This window comes from Xyrauchen texanus, chromosome 31 (assembly GCF_025860055.1).
Source record: "Xyrauchen texanus isolate HMW12.3.18 chromosome 31, RBS_HiC_50CHRs, whole genome shotgun sequence".
Classification (NCBI taxonomy): domain Eukaryota; kingdom Metazoa; phylum Chordata; class Actinopteri; order Cypriniformes; family Catostomidae; genus Xyrauchen; species Xyrauchen texanus.
In genome coordinates, this window is record NC_068306.1 from 32235215 (window position 1) to 32247882 (window position 12668).

Here is a 12668-nt window from a genome sequence, read left to right on the forward strand (position 1 = left end):
GGGTATAACAGTTATGGCCCGGACCAGATATGGAGAAAGAAAACCAGAAGTTGAGAAATTCAATTAAAGATTCAAAATTTACTGAAGAATAGTTTGCAGTGAAATTGGTAGAGCCAGCGGCAAAGTCTCACGAGGAGATCGAAAAGCCAACTCGTACCTTACACAAAATCTTACATCAATTATTCCATTTGCAAGGATGTACATTCCATTATTTTACTCCTGATTGGCTAAAAGAACATAAAGTCACAACATATAGATAGTTAAATGGCCTATCAACATTAATCAGCGCACTTGTCGTCCGCGCCCGAGATTTATGTCTGAAGTGACCTCGCAGATGGTCGCGGGCGTCTTCGAGTCGGCCTGGTGTGCATCCCTGGTTCAAAACCTAGGTAGAAGGTCAAACGCACACACAAAACACTGACGAACGACAGTTCTTCTCTGGGCACAAGAGAGCCAGAGCACACATTATCAGGCCATTTAAACCAAAACAGAGAGATAAAATATTCACTCCTCGGGCAGAGGAGAGGGTTGAAATAACATACATTTCTTCCCTAAAGAAATAATAAGAGAAAATCACACTTCTACTATTCAGGTATTATTACATAGGACTTTAAACCATATAATTAGTCATGGAAAGGTAACAATCAAACACAGAATACATCTGGAACACATGTTTAACGCATTCCCCTGACCCCTCCCCTGAGAGGCTGGAGAGCGTCACAAATAAGCTTATCCCCCAAAAGACCTTCAGCCGACGTTCAGGACAGAGAGACTCTGGAATGTTCCTAAAAGAGACTAATTAACATTCAACACACATATGATTCAAAGTATATTTCAATTATGCATAAGAAAATAGAATTGATTATGTGATCATGCATATAGTTAATTCATCACTTTATTAAAGAAGTTAAGCAACAGAATACAGATAGATATTGATATAAAAGGATATATATATATATATATATATATATATATATATATATATATATATATATATATATATATATATATATGTATTGATATATCTGAAGAGCCAAGGGATTTTGACCCTCACCCTTCAGTTTACACCTGCACTTGCCCCTATATATATCACTACCCTTTCGTCTCACGGTTGTTGGTTATTGTATTTAGTTTCCCGTGTCTTTGCCCCCGCTAGTCTCGTCTAGTTTTCACCTCCTCTCGTTCACCTCTTAGCTTTCCAGCTCCCCTTGTTCCCCTGTCTTTTGCTCCCACTTGTTATTCTTATTCTGATTACCCCGGCTTTGACCCCCTACGCTCTCGTTGACCACTCTCTCCTGGATTTGCCCCTTTACCCTATCTTGATTCCCCGGCTTCGATTTAACGCTCACCCTGACCATTCTTCACTGGATTTGCCCTGTTTTTGTACTGTTGCCTGCTTTGTTGGAATAAAGCAGTTTTCTCCGACATTGTGACTGTCTCATCTTGTGTTTGTGTTTGCGGGTTACAGTGAGAGGAGACTTAATGAGTCTGTTTTTCTTTTTTTATTATTATTTGTTTTTAACTATCAATTGTTTTTAGTTTAAAAATTAATCATATATTACTGAGAGGGAGTAATGTTAAACAATATCCAGTATAATATGAGTTAAAATAAATACATGTCTGGTTTGTGTCAATGAAGATCCTTCTGATGGGGCTGTGGGGAAACAAAAACAAAAGAAGGTTAAGAAACATGCTCTATGCTACTGCTCTCAATATTTGATTTCAGATAATTAAAGCACAAGAGACAAAGAGAGAAAATTACGTTTCACATGTGGGATCAATGTTTAGTAGGTAGGCCCTTAAAGATATTGATTACTTGTTCTAACATCACTTGAACAAACCCACGTCCACCCACTCTTAGCATTAGCATAACTCTGGCTTAGATGGATTGTGTCTAGATTCAATTGTTAATATGGGACTCCAAAGAAACAAAATATACGGATTTTGCAAATAAATCTCCAGCCTGATTTCGTGAAATTATGTGACTGTGGTGACTTTTGCTAAATGACATTACGGCCCTTATTACATGTATCGCAGCAGTAAAAACTGACTCCCTACCTTAAACCTGAAACCTAAGCATACATGTCAACACTCCTGTTTTTCCCGGGAGTCTCCCGTAATTCACACCCATCTTTCGCCCCCCTACCGCTTTGTTGTTTCTCTTGGGAATCTCCCGTAATTTGTATTGCCCAAACCTCGTTATATGAATTATCACATCAGTATAATATTCCAAGGTTGCCCAGTTGCCAGATCTTGAATGTAACGCATCCTACTCACACAATCGACACATCATACAAATTTCTACACATTTGTGACCTCAACCTGGCCACCTACAACCCAGTTGTGCTGTTGATATCAGCGCAGGTAGCAGACGCGGAAAGTTGAATCAAGCATCACTGATAGATGGGAAGAGAAGGCTCAGCTGGTGCTCCGGTGAAAAAAATAAATATACATGTAAATTTAAAAACAGCTGGAAGGAAGAATTTAATTTCATATCTCGAAGCCATATTGACAATACCCACGCCTTTTGCAAACTGTGTCGCACTGATTGTAATATCAGACACGGTGGGAAAAATGACTCACACAAACTCAACATATTAAATCACATTGGCACAATTTGTATGTATTTAGACCAGGGCTGGACTGGACACCGTTTTGTGGTCCGCAGCTAATTTTTGCTTATCGCGGCACATTTGGCACGTTTCGCTGCGACCCACTCGCTCGGTTCTCCCGATGGCCAGTCCACTGATCGGCCCCAAAGTGCGTCGGCCCACCGGGAAAATTCCCGGTATGCCAGATTGCCAGTCTACCCCTGATTTAGACCTCCCCCCCACCGCTCAGAGGTCTCCCAGATTTTGGTACCCAAATGTTGACAGGTATGGACCTAAACCAATAGTGCCATAAAAGCAAGTGAGTGTCAACTCATGTATTCTTCAGGACTCGTACCTTGGTCATTTGCATCTCAAAGAAGCTTATAGTTGGTTATGCAATGCAACAAACTAGTTTTTGGGAGCTGACGTAGATTTTTGCATTTAAATAGGCTACCTCATGAAAAAGTGGCAAAACTGTTTAACGAATTTGCTAAACGGGAGGGATCCGGGACCTCATTCCACCCCCTGTACCTCATCCATTTTGTTTTGTTTTTTTGCTGTGCCCACACCCCTTTATTATTCCTCAATCTATCTCTTATAAATAGTGTAACACATGCACACACACAATATATATAACACTTACTTTTTGCCCTGTTCCTCACACCATATTTTTTTTTTTTTTCTTTTGCAATTTTTGGAATTTTATATATATAAAATTCCAAAAATTGCAAAAGAAAAAAAAAATATATGGTTTAAGTACCAAAAGTGTTTATTAAGTGTCATTAGAGACCCTATGTAAATGTTTTTACTTATTTATTTATTTTACACTAGCATAAATTACTTTTTTATTATTATTCCATATCTAAATAAATTGACTATCACAGAATATCTATTTCTTTGTTTTTTACAAGAGAAATGATAACTATATTCATACAAATAAATGCTATATCACTTTGATTTTCTGTGCAACAATGAATTATCAAAAATTGTGAATTATCAGTATTTTATATGCATATACACATATATTATACATGATATTTGTTATAGATAGATTTAAAAAATGCAATTCCTAAAGCAACCACGTTTTTCTGTGGTGCTTCTATGACACTTTCAGCTAATGTGTCAACTCATGTACTCTTCAGGAATCGTACCCTGGTCATTTGCATCTCAAGTGCAATGCTCAGTTGAGCTACTGTGTAATATATTAACACTCAAAGAAGCTTATAGTTGGTTATGCAATTCAACATTTAATATATCGGATAAGAAGTCACGTGCTATAGTAAAAGTGTTTCAAATTCATAAGATAGCATTGTGTGAGGAACAGGGCAAAAAGTAAGTGTTTATGAATGGATAACTTGTGCTTAGTGTGAAAAAGAATGAAAACATTGTCGTTGAAGCACCTCTAGTGTTAATTTCAACAAGAAACTGAAAAATCAATTTAAAAAATGTAGGTGTAGTAACTTGATTCTGTGAGATCGGGTTGCAAATCTCAAGATATTTTTTAGAACAATGTTACCATCTATACACAACTGCTTAAGAGGCATGAGCTACACGCTTGTTGTGTAACTGGCCATCAGCACACATGAACTCATAAAGGACACCTATGTGGTTGTGCAAAAGTCTAGAGCCTAGAGCTAGAGTTTGAGCTTATCAAATATGAAAGACAGTGACAGCATAGCTGTGTGTCAGCCTGACCTGGTTTTCTGAAGGGAAAATATCTGCATACTTTCTGAAGGTTTGTCAGATAACAAAATTAGATGAATTATTGTCATTTGGATTATTTTTGCACTGGCAATGGTGTGTGTAAGGAGTTTGACCCAGATTATGGGTTCCCCGTCTGTCGCTCACTTCAACGTTGTATGGAAGAAGCGACCCTAGGGGTTTCTCTTGAGAGCCTTTTGCATCTCTGATCTATCAGAATTTACATGTCCCGCCCCCAGACATACGGGTATAAAGGGAGGGAAATGCATCTGTTTCATTCAGAAATTTCCCAATTGGTTTTCTTCTCATCTCTGACCAGCGTATGCTGTTGGATCCATGGCGCATATCAGCGGCTTTCTCCTTCTATGCACAGCAGTGCAGCTTTGCCCCTGGGTACTTCGACAGCACTAGTAAAAGAGAAATTTTCACAAAAATAGTATTTTATCTAAAAGAGCAATACGCAGCGGCGTTGAACGTCCTTTTCAGGGCGCATCTTTATAAAAATGCCCTTCCGCCCCTGTGTAGTTCCTGGATGCGGTAGAGTGCTCTCCGCTCCTGACGGCCACAGGCGCTGTCTCGTGTGTCTGGGCATTGCGAGAACTTGACCATGGCAACGTTGTGGTCGCGGCTTTCCTTTCTCAGAAGGAACGCCACTCCAGCCGCCCACTGCCTCGCTCCTTCTTCCCACAGGTTTGAGGAGGACCCAGCTGGCGATGGAGGCGATTTGGGGATGGGAGTGTGCGCGGTTTTGCCGGGTACGTCCCCGTGAACCACCCGCCCCCCGACACGCTCGATGACTCAAGGCCAGCCTGGCTATCCTCGAGCCCCTTCCTGCAAGTCCACCAGGCCAAGGCTCTTAAAAATCTGCACTTGGGTAGTCCTGATCATGGCGTGCTGCAGGAACTGCGCTCAGTGACCGACCACACCCTCACGGCCACGAAGGTCACTTACCTTCCTTAGAAGGAACGCCACTCCAGCCGCCCCCTGCGTCGCTCCTTCTTCCCACGGGTTTGAGGATGACCCATACGTCCCCGCGAACCACCCGCCCCGACACGCTCGTTGACAGTCACTCGGGCAGAGAATGGCCACTCTCATGGTTCAGGAACGACATCTGTGGCTGAACATGGTCGAGATGCGCAAAGTGGACAAAACACGCTTCCTTGATGCACCTGTCTCCCAGTTCGGCCTCAGCGGTGAAAAACAGATGGAGGCCATATCTCACATCATGCCCTGCCACACCTCCAGCGCGGGCCGTGCTCCGTCTGCCCGTCGAGGGCGTCCTCCTGCAGCACCTACGAAACACACAGCTCTGCCTCAACCTGGGCCCAGCTCTGAGCCCCAGTGTCAAGCATGCTATATTTTTCGGTCGTCTGACTGCACTGCAAAACTGATCAAGAAATTGTATGATCTGAAATGTTCTTCTGCCTGCACCAAATCTGAAGCTGTCATATGCAACGTACTCGCTTTTGTGCAGCTGGACTATCACAGCTGGACTATCAGAAATTTCTGCAGCATGGACACACGTTTCCTCTCTCTCTCTTTGTGCAGTTCTTGAATGAATTCCACACATTTTCAATGGTCTGCGTGCAAACTTTCTTTCTCAAGAAAAATGGCAGGATTTTCTAAGAGACATTTTCAGGACCCTTGCACTAAACTTTGGATTGGCTTCGCAGTTCATGACCTGAGAAAAGACTTGCAGGCCAGGCTGGAGGAATCATTCATACCCTCTAACATTAAAAAGCAGTTGGATGCCCTAGTTGAAGCTGGTGATATGCGATTGGATGATTTCTTTTGTGCAGTGAGAAACATTTATTCAGCCTCGGTGGATTACCTCCAAAATTGCAGCTGCTCATTGGAGAACACAGGAAAACTTATGTGGGCCCTACTGAGAGATATCCCAGAGTGGAAAGACATTCAGAGCTGCCTTAAACACTTCTACTCCAGAATACCCGCTCTCAGTTTGATTGACGAAATCATGCTCTTTTTTTAGATGGCTTGCACGAATAACTTTGTCACTCGTCGCATCACATGAACATTAACAAGATGGCCATGTCTGAGAGATGAACAGATGTTTTTCTTGAGCTGGAGAGCAAGACTATCAGCTTCGGAGTCTTAGCCAAAGTCATGGAGTTTGTTTTATGCCTGCCTGGGACATCTGCATCTGTGAGGTGTGTGTTCTCATTAATGAACACAGCATGGACACGGATAAATCTCAACTCAGTGTAACAGTCATGAAAGCAATGTTTTTTGTAAGTCTTAATTTCAGACTGGACTGCTCTGCATTTTACGATAAACTCTTGAAAGTCAAACCGCACACTGAGAAAAATTGCTGCCAGCGAAAAGTACAAGGTGACACCAGTTACAGATGTGCATACACCCTCTATTTCACATTGATCTATGCCTTTTAATTTTTGCTGGGAGGGGGCTGTCCTGTTTTCCACAAGAAGGAATCTGGTCACCCTAGTTCTGACATACTGTATTTCTGAATGCAACAATGCACTAGATTAAGCCTGTGAAGCTAGAAGAGTTTGCATTCACGTACTTGCAAAGAACATGTTTTGTGCATTGCACTAAAACATTATGCAGATTAGTGTCAGCTACAACTGTTTGGTATTTTTCGCAGAGCTGAGTAAGGGCTTGTTTACGGATAGTGATATGATGCATATGGCTTCCACAGCTTCCCACTTCCATTAATTTCGCCAATCTCTCACTCTCTCTCTTTCTCTCTCTCTCTCTCTGTCTCTCTCTCATTACGGTAATACCTCTCATTAGTCTGTTTTATGGGGATTGAGCAAGCTCTTCGCAGTTACAGCAGTGTCTTTGACATTCATTTGAGAGTTGGAGTTGGTTATCCATTTCAACGGACACTCCTGGCCTCCCATTTCAATAAACTGGTTATGCTCTTAATGGTCATCTGAGCCCAACAATGTTTTGAAGGTCAGTGGAACTATAAATTATGAATAACATTGACTCACAAAGGTCTTATAAGAAGTTTCACTTTCATCTTTATAGAAAGTGCTTGCCTGTGCAAAAGGCACCACCACAATGCTAGAGTGGATATTAAGGCATTGCTATATTGTTGCTAGGGTTTTTCCGGTAGTTTGTTAGATGGCCCAAGTCAAAAAGCCCACCCTCATGTCTCAGGACCCATATATGGCTTTGGCACCACCTTAAATGTAATTTAGTTTTTTTCACCTATTTTATCATCTAGCAAAAATTTCAAATCTGATTGCTTGTAAAAAAAAAAATATAAAAAAATTAGCACCACCAATGTGAGGTATCATTCTGGACAAAAGCACAAACAAATGTAATACTTGGGGTTGAGGGTCTATAGAGCACAACATTCGGGTTCAAGAAGAAAAAATCTCATTTGTTTTCTCCATTGTCTAATTTATTTTTAACACAATCTTATAAACCTTTAAAGACAGACCTACCATGAGCTCCGAGGTTGTTAATCGATGGTATACACCCCTGTCGAAGCCATCATTCCACAGTATTTCCATGGCCGGATTAAGACTCCTTGGTGCTCCTGGGCATGAACACATATAGCAAAGATAGTACACTATAATATATGAACAAGGATTACTCACCAAAAATTCTATCAACATTTACTCACCTTCAATACCAAACTCCATATTACTCAAGTGATATACTGTGTTTTCTAAATTCATATGATAGCTTTGTGTAGGAAACGGGTCGAAATGTAAAATGTTGTCAAACACTAACTGTGTGCTTTGAGACACAAAGTTTTCTTCCTGTAGGGGGACTTGACAGTTCAAAAAGCTGAATCCTCCTTTCATCTGCATTTAAATATCAGAACATATTTGATCTCTTTAAAAAAATGTACACTGGACATAACAAATCCTTATTTTAATCCTCATCTAGTAATAATGAACGACTGTGATTGGCCCATCCAGGCCAGGGCTGAGAAAAGTAACAGTTACCACGTGACAGCGCCAATTTGTGCTGTTTCGGTATGGGTCCGGGACAATGATTTGTCCTGATTATGATATTACAAACTTTAATAACCTTTGAAAAAAAACAGACCTAAGACAATTGAAAAATTGCTGTTGCTTGGTGCCTCCTTTGACATGGTGCCCCTGGGCACATGCTCAATTGCCCAAAAGGTTGATCCTGGCCTGTTTATTTCAACTACATTGTTTAAAAATCATGTTTAATAGCAGAATTCCTGGTTAAAACTAAACTATCTATGATCCAGCAGAGAAAGATCTACCAATCAGAGAATCGCGGTGAACAAAGTGCTCCAAACAAGCTCTGCAGCGACCGTCCACACAAAGCATTTATTCATTTGGATTCAAAACTGAAATATATTTTTTAAAATCAATAATTTTTAAATCATAAGTTTTTCTATATCTCTATTGTTTTGAATTCAATTACAACATGGAATTGAAGTTCATGCCCTCATGAAAGAGCTTCTTGATTTGATTGCTTCAAATTAAATGTTGTATTGTTTTATGAGGGTTTGTTTGAAATCCCTATGGAAAAACGAATAGGAAAAATAATTTTAGGAACAGCTGAAGAAGTGGGTGAGCACCGTTGCTTTATATTCAAATCCTGAACGCTAAATTCAAGCATCACTAAATATAGTAATCATTGTGGTTGATGATCTTATTAACAGATTGCATATTTTTCAGGTCTGCCTGCTAACTTCCTCTGCCTAACTCAAACTTACACTTCATTTTTATCAAAACACACCAATTGTATACTCACTTCACCATATAGCATTGATTCATAAATGTATATCGTATGGAATGATGTAATTTATTGCTGCATTTCATCAAAACTGATTTATAATGGAGTAATCAATTACACTCTGCGACAATGAAGGAAAGTGTTTCATTAAAGGAGCTTGTGGGGATAAACAGGTTTAAAGTCTAATTTACTGTGAGCTCATCTCGCCATGCTGAAGCACTGAACTGCATCAATATCAATTTAAAGTTTTGACTCGCTGAGGCAAATGAGTCTCCAGTGCAATGCACCATTAAGATCAGGAATATATTCAGCTGTGAAGGAAAGTTTTGTGCTGAGTGAGCACATAGACAAACACGGAGGCTGGGGGGAAATTAGGCCATTATAATAACGGTTCATCAAATGGTGAGGGCATAAATCAAACCACTGAAACATGTAAATAGAGACAAGAGTGATTCACAAGTGTGACACATAAAGGCCAATCGAAAATAGAGTTGATTTGTGAGTAGGTCACAGACTATCGCTAGACACAATACTTTATAATTGGAAGTCCTAATAAAAACATATACATTTTACTTGTAGATATTTATTTAGCAAACACCAAGAGTCAGGTTGAGGGTAATTTGCGGGAATGTGGAGGTAGGTTTCTGGATATAAACCCAGAGAAATATATTATTGTTCAGAGGTTGCTCTTTCATAGCTCAGTACATCTATTGTCTTACCATTTAAAACCTAGTACAAACTTCTTTTTGCAAAATACTTTGCTTGAAAAATTGTGATTGTGATATCTGTAGAATCAAATGAAATATGGTTTGCTATTTTGTTATCTAATGTAATGTCATTCATTCATACATTTTAAGCTTGACTTATAGAAATAGCCTGGGTTCAATACAAATTAAGCTCAGTTGACAGAATTTGTGTTATGTTATATCAATGAAGCACTTTCAGTGGAAGTGAATGGGGCAAATTTTTAGAGGGTTTAAATGCAGAAATGTGAAGCTTTTAATTTTTATAAAAGAGATACATTAATTCTTCTGTTGAAATTGTGTTTTATTAGAGCAGTGAAGTTATTAAGTAGTTCAATTTCTTGTGCAGTTGTTTGATGGTTTTATGGTTTATGGTGTTGTGTCATGGCAATGAAATTGTAAAATTGGATATAACTTTACAGAGAAAAGGTTTGTAAGCTATTTTATCACATTAACACACGTGTTAACACACATTTTGTTTACATGACGTGGCTATACATTTGAAAACATGAGTATTTTAACTTGTATAGATTGGCCCCATTCACTTCCATTGCAAGTGCCTCTTTGTAACCCAGATTTGAGCTTATTTTAAGTAAAGGAGAGACAAGTCAAAATAATTTTTGTGGTAATCAATATTATTCCACAAATGCTGTCGATTTGAGCTTTATTGAGCTTTATTAAGTGTCCAAATACTTTTTGGGGATACAGTATATTAACATAAAATAAGAAACACCCTAATTTATTTAACTTCATCAATAATGGTGAAAATTGTAGTATTTCATCAAAAGCGGAATGTATCATGTTTTAAAGGGTTCATTGAAACGAACTGTTTGAATGAACCAAATCCCTCAAATTAATCAGATTTCCTAGTATAATGATGTAGTATTTGCCAGACCTGGACACGCAGGAACGTTTTATGTGAACAGATGGTGGAGTATTTACATATTCTAGATAAATATAAAGAATTCTAGTCATTAAATTTGCTAGAGTATGTCTGCTAAAGCTCCCAACACTCATCAAGTCTGACATTTCGCAACTCATCCGAGAAGCTTCTTCCGTTGACAGCCGAGGCTTCTTGGATGAGTTGGAAAATGTCTTAAATTTTTAAAAGTTCAGTAGCTGCTGACATATCTTGACATATACAGTATATACTATAATACAGGGAACATTAATTTTTGTGCATATTTTTGTGAAATATACTGCTGCACGAATGCTGATTATGTTGGATATTTATGGACTCAAACTATAGAGAGGAATAACTATTTATAGGAATCATCCTAGCAATTTCAATATTACAGTTTGAAATGAGGATTTTTAAGCTATCGTTTGTACCCTACAGCAGGGCTGTCCTTCCATTTGCGACCCTCTCAGAGGAAAGCTTATTTGAATTGTCTCTCATGTGGACACTTAGCTTGACGTCTCCTACTTTAAAGTCTGGAAGCGTAACAAGTAGGATGTATTAATGCGTAAATGCAGAAGAACTGTACTGCCAGGAATATGAATGCACTGTTAATGGTGAGTGTCCAGCAGCAATCGCTTGGATCCAGTGCGTATAACATTAATCTTTGCTTTGGCAACCAGCCTTTTACTAAAGCAAAATGTTTCACATCAAGTCAGTTTCATGTCATGGTTTTGGTTAATCTCTTTATATTGGGTCTTGTACAGTACCAACGTGTGGTAGCAGCTCAATCTGTACATGTCAAATGTAATAGCATCACGGAAACATTAATCAGGCTATTAAGGATATTTGGCCAAGGAAAAGCTAGCCAATGCAGTAATATTTGCCAATGCGATGACTGATAGTTAAAAGGGTTGGTTGGCCCACTGCTAAGGTAATATATAAACATACTGTATTTTAGCACAATGCATTATCTACATCAGTGGTTCCCAACCCTATTCCTTGAGCCCCCCAACACTGCATATTTTGTTTATCTCCCATTTCTGACACACCCAATTCAGGTCTTGGAGTTTCCACTAACAAGCCGATGAGTTGAATCAGGTGTGTTTGATTAGAGAGATTTCCAAAAATGTGTAGTGTTGGGGGCGTCCGGGAACAGGGTTGGGAAACACTGGTCTACATATTAAAAGCGACCCCACAGCATGATAATTCCACCACTAAACTTCACTGTAGGATATGCTGTTTTTGAGGTGTGGGCAGTGTTCTATTTGCACCTCCCATATCGCTCTGAAATTTGGCTATAAAGCTTCTTTTGGCAGCTGGGTAATTGTTGCTGGGTTACTGGTTAGTGGCAAAACCAGACATACCCACACATGGTTCTTTTGTTTAATGGTATCTATTATGCCACCCTTCCATACAGGTCAGAGCTCAGCAATGGAGAAGTTTTGAAATTGTTGACTGCTCCATACACATCTACTGCAGCTCCTTCAAAATCATAACAACATTTCTTAAACACCACCTTCAAACAGAGCTTCTTAGTGAATGTGTCATGAGACGTTATGTGCAGTTCTGTTCATTAATGTTATCAGGTGTGTAATCACCATCAAATTATATTTTTCTCTTTTATGGTGACTGTCATAATATCGTTTGCCACAATTCTGTTTCAGCATCTACTGAGAAATGGTACTATTTACAGCAAACTCCCATTTATTCCAATGGGAAAGCTTGTCAGAGTGAGTAACATAGTTTAGTGAAGGTTCAATTGGCTACGCCCCAGAGGATGTTGAATTTTAATTTGAATGGGAAAGCCAGAAAGAGGAATTTACTGAATTGTAACTCAAAGTAATGCAACAGTCACCCAAAGGTTTTGCGACAAAGCATAAATAATTACATCATTAATTTTGACTAATTATGTTTTTTGATTCCATTACGCACATTTCCCCTCAGATGATAAGGCATATTCCTCATCAAGTTCATTACAGTCAAAAATTAACACCAAAACACCATCAAAACTTTTTTAAT